The 12,670-nt window shown below is 40.4% G+C and overlaps 1 long non-coding RNA gene across 1 annotated transcript; it reads left to right on the top strand.

The window, feature by feature from the left end:
- The first annotated feature begins 356 nt into the window (after nt 1-356).
- On the top strand, nt 357-12,219 carry LOC125098391 (uncharacterized). The gene is made up of 3 exons (XR_007126813.1): nt 357-385; nt 9,121-9,168; nt 11,935-12,219. It is a non-coding gene; the product is annotated as an uncharacterized LOC125098391 (long non-coding RNA).
- The last annotated feature ends 451 nt before the right edge of the window (nt 12,220-12,670 follow it).

Below are 12,670 nucleotides of genomic sequence, written 5' to 3'. Positions count from 1 at the left end.
CCCGTGGATGCCGGAAACAGTGGTTGGTACCAAACCCGATTTATACTACACAGGTATACGTACCTGTGATAGAGTCTATAAATTAGGCCTGGCGAGAGATGAATAATGAAGTAATAATTATTTATTAATAATAAAATAGAACAATTATACCGATAGAGTGTATAGTGTATATAGCTTACTTTTAAAAATGTTATGTGAATGTGGTCTCTCTCAAAATACCTTATTGTACTGTCTTACGGTTCTTCTGGTGATGATGTGAGATGATAAACACCCACCTCAGAAGATGAAGAGAGGTGAAGGATGTAGGCATTGTGACGCAGTGTTCACTACCTGTGACCCTCGGACCACAGGTCAGAAGGATCATCTGCTTCCTTCCAGATGGCAGGTGAGCTCAGGGAACTGAAATCGGGGGCCCTACTGTATTTCCATTTAGCGGAGTACAAAAGAAAAGAGTCTAGGTTTGCTACTGTGATAAGGTCTCTAAGATATACTGCTGGGTGGTGGCAAAAAAGCCAGTTGCAGATATTATTTACAATATGGTCCAAATTGTGTTTTTGTTTATGCTGAGAAAAATGTCTAGAGTGATTCACAAGAAATTTGGGACAATGGAGGCTCTGGGGAGAAGAACTGGGGTGGAGGAATAATCTTACTTTTTTGGCACTTTTTGGATTTTCTTCCCTCCCTCCCTTTCATTCTTTCTTTCTTCCTTTCTTTCTTTTTAAATTTTTGGAAGGGGTAGGGAGAGGATGGGCAGAAGGAGTGGGAGGGAGAATCTTAAGCCAGCTCCACATCCAGCACAGAGTCTGACTCGGGGCTTGATCTCACAACCCTGAGATCATGACCTGAGCCAAAATCAAGAGTCAGATGCTTAACTGACTGAGCCACCCAGGGGTCTAATAAAAGAAGTTTTATAATAAAAGAAGTTTTTAAAAATTCCTTTCTTGTCTAATGAAAAATATCTTTGTCAGCTGGTCAGGAGCTTCTGACAAACAAAATTTGTCCATTAGCAATCAAACTACAGTGGGTGATTTTGAAAAGAGAAACTCACATCCCATAAAAGTATATTGAACAGTAGAGCTCAGGGAGACTGGGACAGGGAGATGTCTTCAGGAGACAGATTCTGATACTGCCCCAAATTGAGAAACACTGATTGAACATACTGGAATTTTATTTTGATAATTTTATAAACTAGAAAATTTCAGCAGATAGAGAAGACAGTACAATGAACTCTCATGTACCCAACACCAAGTTTCATGAAATAAGATGACTAATCCTGTTTCATACCTAAACAACCCCCACCTTTTTTCCACCTTCTAAACATCATGTCACCTTAGCTGAAGGTATGTGTTCTAATAAATTAAGAACTCTTTTTTAAACATTTTTAAAATTTTTAAAAATTATCAATAATCCCTTTTGTCATTAAATATCAATTAAGTATTCAAATTTTCAAAGTCTATACATTGTATTGGGTTGCTATGTCTGTTATGTCCATTTTAATTTACAAGTTTCTCTCCCTGTTTTTTCTTGCAACCTATTTGTTGAAGAAGCCAAGTCATTTGTCCTACAGAATTTCCCACATTCCAGACTTTGCTGATTATATGCCTGTGGTATTTCTGAGTATGCTTTTCTGCCTTTCAGTTTCCTATAAATTGGTAGTTAGATCTAGACTTGTCTGATTAGAGTCTAATTCTTTGGCAATAATATATAACGTCTTGTGTCTTTCTGTGATGCTAACTGCCCTTGAGGATTAGTATTGTTTGAATTGTGTCCCCCTAAAAGACATCTTGGAGAACTAGCCCCCATGCCTGTGGATATAATCAGGTTAAAACGAGGCCCACCCTAATCCAGCCCTTGTGAGGAGGAACACTTGAACACAAACAGACTTAAGAAGACAACCATGTAACCAGAGAGGCAGAGATTGGAGTGTTGCATCTGCAAGCCAAGGAATGCCAAGGTTTGCCAGAAAACACCAGAAGCTCAAAAAGGAACAGAAGGTCCCTTCCTAGAGCTTCAGAGGGAAGGTGGTACTGCCAACACCTTGATTTTGGACTTCTCCAGAACTTTGAGCCAAGAGATTTCTGTTTGAAGCCACCAGTTTGTGGTACTTTAGTGTGGCCACCCTAGGAAACTAATATGATTGTCATTGTCCATTATTTCTTTAAAGGTTTGCAAAATAATGACATTCCTTCTAGATACTCTTGTAAAAAGAAACATCCCCTCTTCTACTATTTGGTTACCCTGAAGTTTAACTTATGTGGCAAAGGCAAATTCTTTCTCTTTACTCAACTGTTCTCCGAAAAATGAGTTGGTTTTTCATCGTCCAAAGGTGAACGATGGCATTATTTTCCTATCCTTATGAACTTGTGAATTTTCAACATGATTCATGTGTTAGATCCTTTTTGGTTTTTCTTATTCATGTTTAAATTGTCCCATTTATGGCCACTGAAAGCTTTGACAAGTGGACTTCTGAGTCCTTTTGGCGTGATCCCAGAAATTTCGGGTACATGTGGTGCTTCAGACCCATCATGTGTATTCCTGCCTCTGACCAGAACCACTCATTTCCCCAAGGAGCCCTGATTCCATTTAGTGGGAAATACTATTCAGAGACTATGATCTTGCACTAGGGGCATGCATTGTATTTGATTGGTCATTTTTTCTGAGCCTTTTTAGGGGACAGAACTAGGAAATAGAGTTTTCAAAATAAGAAAATGTATCATCAGTTCATACTACTATATATATTTTTTATTTGATGGAGAGAGAGAGCAAGCACAAGTAGGGGGAGCAGCAGGCAGAGAGGGAGAAGCAGGCCTACTGCCGAGCAGGAGCCCGATGTGGGGCTCCATCCCAGGACCCTGGGATCATGACCTGAGCTAAAGGCAGATGGTCAACGACTGAGCCACCCAGGGACCCTCCTACTAATATTTTTAATTCAAATTTAAGATTATAAAATGTTTACTAAATTTTTAAAATATATTTTTTAATTGAAGTATAATAAACCTAGCATCATATTAGTTTCAGGTATATAATATAGTGATTCAACAATTCTATACATTACTCAGTAATATTATTCAGCTTATCACAATAAATGTATTCTTAATCCCCTTCACCTATTTCACCCATCCCCCCACCTTCCTCCCTTCTGACAACTATCAGTTTGTTTTCTGTACTTGAGTCTGTTTTTTTATTTATCTCTTTTTTTCCCCCTAAGATTTTATTTATTTATTTGACAGAGAGAGAGAGAGATCATAAGTAGACAGAGAGGCAGGCAGAGAGAGAGGGGGAAGCAGGCTCACCACTGAGCAGAGAGCCTGATGCAGGGCTAGATCCCAGGACCCTGAGATCATGACCTAAGCCAAAGGCAGAGGCTTAACCCACTGAGCCACCCAGTTGCCCCTGTTTATCTGTTTTTCTTGGTTTTGCTTCTTAAATTCCACATGAGTGAAATCATGTGGTATTTGTCTTTCTCTGTTTGACCTCTTTTACTTACCATTATATACTCTAGGTCCATCCATGTTGTTGCAAATGACAGGATCTCATTCTCTTTTAAGGCTAAGTAATATTCCATTGTATATACACCACATCTTCTTTATCCATTCATTTATAGATGGACACTTGTGTTGCTTTCATATCTCGGCTCTTATAAATAATGCTTCGATAAACATGGGGGTGCGTATATCTTTTCGAATTAGTGTTTTTATTTTCTCTGGGTAAATACCCGTCAATGGCATTACTGGATATTACAGTATTTCTAATCTTAATTTTAAAAAAATATTTAATTTGGGGTGCCTGGGTGGCTCAGTCATTAAGTGTCTGCCTTCGGCTCAGGTCATGATCCCAGGGCCCTGGAATCAAGCCCCACATCGGGCTCCCTGCTCAGTGGGAAGCCTGCTTCTCCCTTTCCCACTTTCCCTTACTTGTGTTCCCTCTCTCACTGTGTCTCTCTGTCAAATAAAATAAAATCTTAAAAAAATATATTTAATTTATTTATTTGACAGAGAAAAATCACAAGTAGGCAGAGAGGCAGGCAAAGAGAGAGGGGGAAGCAGGCTCCCTGCTGAGTAGAGAGTAGAGAGTCCGATGTGGGGCTCGATCCCAGGACCCTGAGATCATGATCTGAGCTGAAGGCAGAGCCACCCAGGCGCCTAATCTTAATTTTTTGAGGAACCTCAATACTTGTTTCCACAGAGGCTGCACCAGTTTGCATTCCCACCAACAGGGCACAGAGGATTCCTTTTTCTCTACATCCTTGCAACACTGGTTACTCGTCTTTTTGATTCTAGCCATTTTGAGAGGTGTGAGATGGTATCTCATGGTTTTGATTTGCTTTTCCCTAATGATTAGTGATGTTGAGCATGTTTTCATGTGCCTGTTGGCCATTCATATGTCGTCTTTGAAAAGATGACTATTCAGGTCCTCTGCCCATTTTTAATCAGATTATTGGGGTTTGTTTTATTTTTGTGTGTGGGTTTTGTGTGTGTGTGTTGAGCTGAGTAAGTTATGTATTTTGGACACTAAGCCCTTATCAGATATATCATTTGCAAGTATCTTCTCCCATTCACTGGGCTGCCTTGTCATCTTATTGATGGTTTCCTTCACTGTACAAAGGTATTTAAATTTGTAGTCCCAATAGTTGATTTTTGATTTTGTTTCTGTTGCCTCAGGAGACATATCTAGGAAAATGTTGCTGCAGCCAGTGTCAAAGAAATTACTGCCTATATTTTCTTCTAGGAGTTTTATGTTTCAGATCTCACATTTAGGTCTTTAACCCATTTTGACCTTATTTTTGCATGTGGTATAATAAAGTGGTCCAGTTTTATTCTTTTGCATGTGGCTGTCCTGTTTTCCCAACACCATTTGTTGAAGAGACATTTGTTGAAGAGTCTTTTCCCCAGTGTGTGCTCTTGCCCCCTTTGTCATAGAATAATTGACCATGCAAGTGTGGGTTTATTTCTGTGCTCTCTATTCTGTTCCATTGATTTGTATGTCTATTTTTGTGCTACTACCATTCTTTTTTGATTACTATAGCTTTGTAGCATATATTGAAATCTGGGATTGTGATACTTCCAGCTTTTTTCTTCTTTCTAAAGATTGTTTTAGCTGTTGGGAGTGGCTCCATACAAATTTTAGGATTATTTGTTCTAACTCTGTGAAAAATGTTCTTGGTATTTTGATAGGGATTGCATTAAATCCGTATATTGCATTGGGTAGTATGGACATTTTATTTTATTTTTAAGATTTTATTTATTTATTTGACAGAGAGAGAGAGAGAGATCATAAGTAGGCAGAGAGGTAGGCAGAGGGAGAGGGCGAAGCAGGCTCTCCGCCAAGCAGAGAGCTCAGTGTGGGGCTCGATCCCAGGACCTCGAGATCATGACCCAAGCCGAATGCAGAGGTGCAACCCACTGGGCCACCCAGGTGCCCCAGTATGGACATTTTAACAGTATTCATTCTCCTCATCCATGAGTATGGAATAGAATGTCTTGTCATTTGTGTCATCTTGCATTTCTTTCATCAGTGTTTTATAGTTTTCAGACTACAGATCTTTCACCTCCTTGGTTAAGTTTATTCCCGGGTATTTTACTCTTTTTGGTGCAATTATAAGTGGGATTGTTTTCGGAATTTCTCTTTCTGCTACTTCATTATGAGCATAGAGAAATGCAACAGATTTCTGCATATTAGTTTTGTATCCTGCAACTTCACTGAATTCATTTATTAGTCTTAGTAATGTTTTTGGTGGAGTGTTTAGTGTTTCCTATATATAGTATCTTGTCATCTGCCAATAATGAAAGATTTACTTCTTCCTTACCAATTTGGATGCCTTTTATTCCTTTTTCCTGTCTGATGGCTACAGGTTGACTTCTAGTACTGTGTTGAAAAAAGTAGTGGGAGTGGACATCCTTGTCTTGTTCCTAATCTCAGAGGAAAAGGTGTCAGTTTTTTACCATTGAGTGAGTATGAGGATTCTTCATATATGGACTTTATTATGGTTATTATTTTAAGGTATGTTCCCTCTAAACCTACTTTGTTGAAAGTTTTTATCATGAATGTTGTACTTCATCAGATCTTTTTCGGTTTCTATTGAGATAATCATGTAGTTTTTCTCTTTTCTCTTATTAATGAGATGTATCTTTTTAAAAAAAAAATTTTATTCATCTATTTGACAGAGATCACAAGTAGGCAGAGAGGCAGGCAGAGAGAGAGAGGAGGAAGCAGGCTCCCCGCCAAGCAGAGAGCCCAATGCGGGGCTCGATCCCAGGACCCTGGGACATGACCCAAGCTGAAGACAGAGGCTCCAACCCACGGAGTCACCCAGGTGCCCTGTCTTATTAATGAGATGTATCTTGTTGGTTGATTTGTAAATCTCAAATCACCCTTGTAGCTCTGGAATAAATCCCACTTGATTGTTGTAAGTGATTTTTAAAAATTTATTATTAGATTCAGTTTACCAATATTTTGTTGAGGATTTTTACATCTATGTTCATGAGGAATATTGGCTTATAGTTTGTTTTGTTTTGTTTTGTTTGTAGTGTCTCTGGTTTTGGTATCAGGGTAATACAGGCCTCATAGAATGAATTTGGAAGTTTTCCTTCCTTTTCTATTTTTTGGAATAGTTTGAGAAGAATAGGTATTGACGATTCTTTAAGTGCTTAGTAGAATTCACCTGTGAAGCCATCTTGTTTGGGACTTCTGTTTGTTGGGATTTTGATTTCTGATTCAAATTCATTGCTGGTAATAGGTCTGTTCAAGTTTTCTGTTTCTTCTTGATTCAGTTTTGGGAGGTTATACACTTCTAGGAATTTATCCATTTCTTCTAGGTTGTCCAGTTTGCTAGCATATAATTTTTCATAGTATTCTTTTATAATCCCTTGTATTTTTCTGGTGTCAGCTGTTATTTCTCCTCCTTTGTTCTCATTTTGAGTCCTCTTTTTTTGTGTGTGTGAGGAGTCTGGTTAAAGTTTTATCAGTTTTATTTATCTTTTCAAAGAAACAGCTCCTGGCTTCATTGATCTTTTCTATTTTTTTTGTCTCTTTCATTTATTTTCTAATCTTTATTCTTCCCTCCCTTCTACCAGCTTTGAGCTTTGTTTGTTCTTTTTTAGCTCCTTAAAATAGACTTTTCAAAATAAGAAAATGTATCATAGGTTTACACTAATATTTTCTATTCAAATTTAGAATTATAGAATGTTTTGTGCTCGCTTCGGCAGCACATATACTAAAATAGAATTATAGAATGTTTATGAATTTTTTTTATTCTATATATCTCCTTATCTCTTATCGTAAAACTCTTGGTTTCTATTAACATTAACATAATTACTTATTGGATTTATTCTATAATATACAGCTAATAGTTTCAAAATAGTAATATCAATATTCTTACTAACAACATGAATATTGAAAACCTTAAGATTTTTCCCAAGTTCTTTTTGCCTTGGGATATCTCCCACTAGGGTGTACTACAACTTACTCTGTTAAAAGTCTCTTGAAATAATTCCTGTGTGTGTGATTAGCCACCAACTCAAGATACTGTTGTGCCTCATTTTATTATTTTATTGAACTTTGCTTTATTTTGCTTCACAGATACTGCCTTTTTTTTTTTAACGAATTGAGTCAAACAAGTCTGTTGGCACCATTTTTTCCAACAACATTTGCTCACTTCATGTCTCTGTGTTACATTTTGATCTTTCTCACAATATTTCCAACTTTTTCATTATTATTATATTTGAATGTGCTATCTTATGGTAAAACTTTCACGGATGAGGAGTTGCTTCTGATACATGAGCAAGGACAGTGGTACTTAAAGATGGACTCTACTCCTGGTGAAGATGCTGTAAAGACAGTTGAAATGACAACAGAGGATTTAGAATATGACACACACTTAGTTGATAAAGCAGCAGCAGGGCTCAAGAGGACAGACTCCAATTGTGAAGTTCTACTGTGGGTAAAATGTTATCAAACAGCATCACATGCTACAGAGAAATCGTTCATGAAAGGAAGATTCGATCGATGTGGCCAACTTCATTGTTGTCATATTCTAAGAAATTGTCACAGCCACTCCAGCCTCCAGCAGCCACTGCTCTAGTCAGTCAGCAGCCATCAACATTGAGGGCAAGACCCTCCACCAGCAAAAAGATTTACAACTCACCAAAAACTCCAATGATGGTTAGTGTTTTTTAGAATAATCTTGGTTGGCTGGATGCAACTCAGAAAGGATTCTGTGTCCAGTATGGTGACCCAGCTCAGGTGACCTGAGCACCCTGAAAGCAGATGGAGCCATAAAGCTGTTGAAGTTTTAAATGCAAACAACCTTTGGACCAGCAACTTCACCTGTATGAGTTTACCAAATCACAAAAAATACACCATAAATATGTTCAAGGATGTTTATTATAACATAATTTATGATAGTGGTAGAAAAAAGAAAACCTGATAATAACTCAAATGTCCATCAATAGACGATGGATCAAATCATGGAACATCCAGATAATGGAAAACTATACAGATGTTCAGAAGAAGAAAAACAATCTGGGTATATTGTCGTAGCACATCCTTAAAAATAAAGTAACAAAGCAAGGTGAAAAATAATGGCTAGAATACAATCATATGGGTATAAGCCTGAAAAGAGTTAGGTGATGGAAAAACAGATCTATATGTCACTATACATGCAAGTAAAGGCACCTTAGTTTTCTAGAGGGATACACTGGTAACAGATTCCAATGTGTATTTTTAGGGGAAGGCCTGGCAGGGAGAAGGAAATGGAGAATTTTAAATTTTGTATCTTTCTAAAGTCCTAAAATAAACTATTAATAAACTATTAATTTTAATGAACCAAATAATTTTTTAAAAAATAATGGTTGGCTAGAATCTACTTAGGAGAACACAATCAGACAGATCTTGAATGTGGGATATCCAAGGAGAGAAAAATTCAATGCCATGAAAAGCAAAGAGGAGTAAGGAACTATATTAGGTTAAAATGGACTCGAGAGACAGAACAATCCAATATAATGTATGTACCTTAATTATATTTGGGGTGAAAAATAACTACAAAAGACATTTGGGGAACAAGTACAAATTTCAATATGAACTGAGTATAAGATGATGCTATTGGATTCTTGATTTCCCTAGGTGTGATAATGGAGTGGTGGTCATATGATGGAGTGTCTTCATTCTCAGGTAATACACACTGATTTTAGGGCAAGTCAACATATCTGCAACTTGCTGTCAACAAAAGAAATTACTCAGCCAAAAGAAATCAGAGAGAGAATGTGTGCATAAATGTCGCAAAATATTAACAATTAATGAATCTATGTGAAGGGCTATACATGTTCATTGTATTATGAACCTACAGAAAACTTGAAGACTTTCTGTAGACTGAATTTTTGTCTTAGGAAAGGTTCAGGGGAAAAAGTAATGCTACTGTTGCCAGGAGACCCATAAATGACTGGTGATTATGAGCTTATTGATCTTAGCCTGGATTAAACCACGAGGAAAAAACCATGAGGCCACCAGAACTCTGGAGAGGCTGGATTCACCTGGGTTCTGGGACAGCTCTCACCTCCAAATATCAAGGTCCCCTGGTATCTCTCCACCCTCACTGTGCACTCAGAGCTGGGCTCAAGCTCTCGGTTTGACCCATCCATCCAGTTTCACAGTTACTACAAGAGCTTACCTCAAACACCACCTCAGGTGGCTGCAGTGGGGACAAGTTCCAGTGGGTCAACCTGCCTGGTGTGACTCAGCCTCTAGTGAGCGGAGTGGGTTTCTTGGTGGCGAAGAGGTGGTTGGCTGGGGACAGAGCCTCGAGGGGCTGCAGTTAATCCACACATCTGTTGGACCCCCACTGGGGTTGGGCACTGCGCTGCTACTGGTTAGGATAATATGTAAATGCAATGAACGGTGCTGTGAGGCAGGCACTTTGCTGAGCATCTTAGCCATGTGACCTCATCCTAAAGCCAGCCTAGATACTACAACTCTTTTTCCCAATAAAGAAACGGATCCTCAAATGGGCTAATTGGCTTGCCCAGGGACACACAGCTTATGGTGTTGGAGCTGGGACTCCAACTTGGTTGTCTCTGGTCACAACTTTAACCACTTCTCCCTGTTCCTGTCCAGTTTCCAGCCACCTGGCCCTTCTGGTTCCTCCAGCAAGCCCCATTCCTCAAGTCTCAGGAACGTTCCCTGATATATTCTTTTCCCCAACCCTTCTTTGTCCAGTTAAATCCTTCCCATTGCTCAGCTTACACTCAGCTATCATTCCTCAAGGAAAGCTTTTCTGAAAGTGGCTCTTCCCCTGTTGTCCATATCCTACTATCATATAGTCGCATTAATTATCAATCCTCCCACAAACTCCGAGTGTCTTCATTATTAAAAACTTCCAGCTTTGGTATGGAATCATGGTAGGGTCCCAATTTTCTGACTCAGACCCTAGGTTCTGATATCTTGGCCAACATCCGAGAAAGCAGGTTAGGAGGAAGGGCAAGATGGGGGAAGGGAGTGGTTAAAGCAAATAGCAGAGTTTCCAGCAATCAGATTTAATTGTATAAAACTTTGAGAGAGACACTGTGGGCCCACAACTTTTGGGCAATTCACTATTTTTTGGAGGCGTGGTGACAAGAGAGGGTCGTTCTAACCCAACGGTTAACAGAGGCATTGTAGCAACAACTGAGAGATCAAGTTCCTGAGGGCCACACATGTGCCTGGAGACAAGTGTGCTGTGCTCTCCCCCTTCGTCCCCCCCAGCCATTCATGCATCTGTTCACAAATATTTACTGCACCCTGCTGGTGTCAGGCACTGCTCTAGGCTCAGGGGAATATGGCAAAGGACAAAAGGAAGCCCCTCACCTCCTGGGGCTTACATCCTAGTGGGGATGACAGTTAACTGATAAACACAGAATGTGTCAGTGGGAGGTGGGGGGGTGGTGGAGACAGACATGGAATGAGGACAAATCAATCAGAGTAAGAGGAGAGCAAGTGAGAGGAAGGGCTGTGCGGGTACAGGGCTCAGAGCAGTCCCCTCTCAGAGAGGGATCTGGTGACAGAGGGGAGCTGAACAGACTAGGGTGTTTCTGGGGTTGGATTAGTCATGCCAACAGAATGTCATTGGAAACCTGAGCCTCTTCCTTCAGCACTGTTAAGTAATTGCAAGTATTTAAGTCGTCCCAGAAAGGAGGACAAACCTCCCATTGCCCATACATGTACTTCACTGAAGCTTTTTACACCAAGGCAATGGTGTGTGGCAGCTACAGTTTCCACCTACCCCACACCCACAGTGCCACTGGGCTTCTCATGCAGGCCCCTCTCCCTCCTCCCTTGGCCCCAGGGCAGGAACAACCCTACCCCAGCATCTCATTCAGAATTGAGGCCAAGTCATCCTAGGGGTGACGCAGGTTCCTGTTGCCCTTGGTCTCCACCCAAAAGGCAAACCCCTCAGGGCAGTGCCTCCTCTGCTTTCAACTCCACACTGTTTTCACCATCCTACCCACTAACCTCATGTGCCCATTGCTCCTGAACTCCCCCCACCCCTTCCCTGAAAGTCCCCTGGGGCCCACACCTGGGACTGTCCCCACAGTGCTGCTCTGCATCTCTGGGAGGACCCCTACCAGCCTCCCTTCACCATCTTCTCCAGAGAAGCCTGCGCATTCAGCCACATCTGGGGGACCCCAAGAGGACCAGCCATCCTAGCTCTCCTCGTGTTTTGCTTGTCCCCTCCTTCGTAAAAACATCATCTGATTCTCATGCCTCTTCTCTCCTCTGCTTTTCCTCGATGCCCCTATTGAATTCTGGGTCTCCCATAACAGTTATTGAGGAATTGGCTCCTAGTGTGCCCAACCACTCCAGCGCTTCCAACCACCTCGGGGAATGTGAAAATCTGGCTGATGAATCTCTTAAAACTCCCTGGCTTCTTCCAATGCAATGACCTGTATCTATTTTCTACTCAAGCCACCCACAGCAATTAAGTGGTCCCAAGCACAGAAACTGGAAAAGAAAATAAAGATGGGCCAACAGGAAGCAGCGGAAGCAAAAACAAAATGGCAGAGGAGACAGGATTTTTCTCTAGAAATGGCTGGGCAGCTCAGAACTCCCTTTTGAGGGTGGGGTCAACAGGCTTTATGGGTGATTTCACTTGGTTTAAAAATGTACTGCACTGGTCAGAAATGAGAGCATTCTGGTTAATAAAACATGTTTGTATAAAGACAATGAATCACGCATACATTATTAAACATACAAAGATGAATAAATTATATTGAAACTTCGGTGACTATCACTTAACCCTTATTTGCTGAACAACAACATCCCTCACATTTACAGAGTCCTTTTTACACATTTTATTTCATGTGATCTGAAAATGGGCCGTCCTGCCAGCACCCCCTCCACCCCAGTAGGATCCTGCAATGATTCAGGCTCATTGTTCAGGACTCCAGACATCAGTGCATTGTGTCAGCCAAGACTGGCTTGACCGAAACATCACATAGTTCTAAACGTGAATGGTCGCCAACAACAAAAATGACTCCCATAAATGTTGGGGGAATAAAGTTGTAGAAGAATAGATTCAGTATGAACATTTCTATAAAATTTAAAACACATGAAGTTGATGGGATGCCTGGGTGGCTCAGTTGGTTAAGTGGCTGCCTTGGCTCAGGTCATGAGTCCCACATCGGGGGGTCCCTGCTAGCGG

This window comes from Lutra lutra, chromosome 4 (genome assembly GCF_902655055.1).
Source record: "Lutra lutra chromosome 4, mLutLut1.2, whole genome shotgun sequence".
NCBI lineage: Eukaryota > Metazoa > Chordata > Mammalia > Carnivora > Mustelidae > Lutra > Lutra lutra.
The sequence above is the reverse complement of the archived record's forward strand: the minus strand, read 5'-3'. Positions and strand labels throughout refer to the sequence as shown.